Genomic DNA, 3,947 nt, shown 5'->3' on the forward strand with positions numbered 1-3,947 from the left:
TCGAGGTCTTCTTTTTGGGAAGAAACTTCTGAGTGCCGGGTTGTCGGTTTTTTGAGCACCGGGCACAACTTGGTTTGTATGTGTTGGCCGCTCCGCAACCGTAACAGAAAACCCTTCGTTCCGATACACAATCTTGGGATCTGTGTCCCTCCTCACGACAATTCCTACACACTAACGAGAAAGCCTCTACCTCCTTCTCGCTCTCAGACTTAGTTTCTTCTTGAAACTTAGACTCTGTCGCGAACTCAGAAACTTCGCGCTTGAACGGAGTGCTTCTACCATATCCTTGACTGAGTTTTTACATCTGACAAAAAAGTTTCGCGCCTCCGGCAAATCTTTCTCAACTCGGTCACAGATCCTATGTCAAGATTTAGAATTTCGTGCCTTATTTCCGGACGAAGCTTATATCGAAGGACTCTTACTAATTTAAGAGAAGACACGACTGTTCAAGTTGATCCATGAGCTCAGATATCCTATCGTAAAAGGAATCAAAAGACTCGTTAGGTTTTTGCTTGGTGCTCCTAACTAGCTCTTCTATGTCACCATCATCCCGGCTTTGTCGGAACTGTAGCCGTAAAGCCGTGCAGAAACTATCCCAACGGACCTCGCTATGAGCTTTGTGGTAACGCCAATAGAACTCATTGGCTCCCCCTTCAAATAAGACACTAGCGTTCTTACATAGCATAGTGAAATTGCTAGCTAATGTTTCTCTTGTAAGAGCCTCGACACGATAAATAAAATTGTCCACCGACATTCCTCTCCACAAATACTTAATCTTCCAACCATTAAGTATTTGCACTACTTTATCGGGTCGATTGGATAAGTCGGATGATGCGCTACGCTGTGAAACTGGAGACTAAAAAGATAGGAGCACGACCAGAAACAGTCTCAGCTGTAGCAGCCCTATTATATCCATTTACTAATGGCTGTGAATTGGTTGGCTCACTCTGATCGTTAACTACGTTAGAGTTTTGTGATCCTAACCCTCTAGTTATATTCTCCACTACCACCGTGTGCACTAGCTCTGCCATCTTTTCAGACAGAGTACTGAGCAGTCTGCGTTCCATAGCTAGCAGCGTGATAGCACTAGCCGAAATGACGCTTGAATTGTTCTCACCCCTCTCATTTGCACTTGCAATGAATCCTGAGGTTGACGCCAATTCCTCGGATACTTGTTGCTCACTGTGTTTTTCTGATTCTTGGATTGACTTCGAGTTAGTTCATCCTGACTTTTGCGCCGCCCTCGGCCTACAAACCACCTTACAAATCGGACATTGCGCGCTTTTTTTCCAATGCGCTTCTATGCACCGCTTGTGAAATTCATGGGAGCATGCTGCTCGACATACCTCCGCAGCATTAACTTCCCGGTCACAAATCGGACACACTAAAACAGAGATTCCTTCGGCTCCTTTTTCCGGAGAACGATCTAACCCCATTTTGTGCACTTAGGCCAATACTATCGTTAACCAAGAAACTATTCGGAAATATTCTGGTTAAATCAGATTTAACCAAACTTTATAGCGATTGCAACCCAAACACAAGGAAAAAAAAAAAAAAATCAAAAATTATCACCAATTATATAATATCATAAAGAGAAAATACACCAAACTCATCAAAACTTCATAAAGATATATAATTTTTCTAAGATATTTTTTGAAAGATTCTTAAACTGAACTTTTTGCTGGATGTCACCCATCGTAGGCTATCGTTATTTATCTGTCTTCTCAGAAATAATAAAATTTTTAGGATTAAATTCCAGTAAGATTGGAATCTACCCCAAGGAAGCAGCTACATTCTTTAAGTCGGCCTTGGCCGGTGGCCTGTTCTAAGCCAGCTCCGTATTGCGAAGCGGCCATCTTGTATTTCTCACATTATCTATCGATTCTAACCACGGCACCTCCTCATGGAGGGCTCCTGGGGTGCTTGGAGTGGATCGACACAGAAAAAAAATTGAAAAAAATACCAATTTTGCCGGCGCTCCGTACGGCCGCAGCCAGCCAAGGGACTCCAATTAGGCTGTCTCTTTTTCGCTCTTCTTTCGTTCGCGCTCGCCGTCTCGCACAAAACAAATATCCTAGATTTGCGTATAAGGATAAATGAACTAAAACCGACGCATCCGGATATTCGGAAACTTACGAGATTTTCCCTTTTTTCGAACAAGCAACACAACTTAGCACTTGCCGCCTTTGCACGCCGAAAAAAAACTTATTTCACGGAACGTAGCTAGAAGCGCGTCTGCACTCTATGACAGTTTCGAACGAAAAGAATGTGGACCAATTAATGTGCATTCCATCTAGGTTACAGGAAATGCAAAACAGATAATATTACAGCTTTCCTAAGCATCTCTGATGCAGCTGACCTTGCAGCTTTTCTAAGCATCCCTGCTACAGCTGATCTTGCAATTTCTAAACATCCCTGCTACAGCTGATCTCGCAATTTCTAAGCAGCCCTGCTGCAGCTGATATTGCAATTTCTAAGCGTCCCTGAAACAGCTGATATTGCAATAGTATTTTTTTATTTGTTTTGTTTTACTCTTCAGTCGCCGCTACAGCTTGCTCCACATTTTAGGGCTCTGTAATCCATTTGTTTTAAGGCGATGATCAATAAAGGTTGCCATTCTTGGAAGTTACCACGTCTCGTATATAGTCAGGCGTTTTTTATATTTAATAATTTTTCCCTCTGGAGTATCCAAGTCTGGAATAATGCGTTCTAATTTTCGGTATAACATGTATGCATTGGGTATTATTAAGGATGCGATCCACCCGAAACCTTTTCACTTGCTTCTTAAAAGAGCACAAGTATTTGTTCCATTTCTTTTAATATTTGTACTCCCTCCGTAGGGAAACGCAATGGCGCGTTTGTTGTTGATATTAACACATAACTAATAACATCATTCGTTGCCAAAATTCGTGAATCATCAAAAAAAAGCTATTTCACCTTGTTGCCATTTCTTGGAGCAACGTTCATGGCAAACATTCTTGGGCGGTTTTAAATTTTTCGCCTGCTTTTCTTGAAAAAACGTACAATTCTTTTGCACTTTGTGAACCAATCTTGAAGTCCCTCATCATCGTCCATTTTAAAGTCCATCCTGGACCACCAGGTTGATAGTATGGGCGAAGCAGGGAAGATTACCTATTTTCAGAATATAACACGCATTGAGCATTGGTGCGGCATTATCTGTAAGAATGCCAACTGTTATTTCGAGGACTTTTCACTGCGTTAACATTTCCTGTAATGAATGGCTGATGATGCTGTTTTCAAAGCATATTCGTGATCAAAGTGAACTGTTACCGTTAAAAATTTTGAGTTGGCCCATGATGTCTATAAGTCACATGTAATTGCAACGTTTGAAGTGCCTTCTAACATAATTGTTTGTGACTGAGTCACTGTTAATAATAATACCAGTGTACATTACAAAACCTTATTTTTCTACAATACTGTAAGGCTGCACATCCCTAGCGATCATTTCGGTTAATGACAGGTCAATACCATTTTTGCGCTTTGAATTTGAATCATACAATATGGCTCTCTTAAAATAAGAAGCCACAGATTACTTACTCGACCTAGAGCAGCTACTTGTGATGCGATATGGTCCTTCTCAGCATCTGTTACGGCTACTCTTGTCCTATGCATGAGTAGACAATGTCGGGTGAAATCTTTTCAAATGATCTCGTAAGTTTCATGCAGTCCCGCTAGTTTTATACTCTTTTCCACACGAAAGACATTTTGCAAATTTCTTATCTTCAAAGCTTTTGAATAATTTCCATACGTGTGAAATTTTGGAATTTCTTTTCCGTGCTAGGTGCTCTGTTGCAACAATTTCACTGTCAGTGCTGCTGCACTCGCTATACTGACCGTTGGGGATGTTCGGTGTTTGCCCTTATTTAAATGTATACTTTTATTATTTTAATTAAGATACACGTACATTAATATGAACAAGAAACGCA

The sequence above is a fragment of the Drosophila albomicans genome, unplaced genomic scaffold (assembly GCF_009650485.2).
Source record: "Drosophila albomicans strain 15112-1751.03 unplaced genomic scaffold, ASM965048v2 utg000108l_pilon, whole genome shotgun sequence".
NCBI lineage: Eukaryota > Metazoa > Arthropoda > Insecta > Diptera > Drosophilidae > Drosophila > Drosophila albomicans.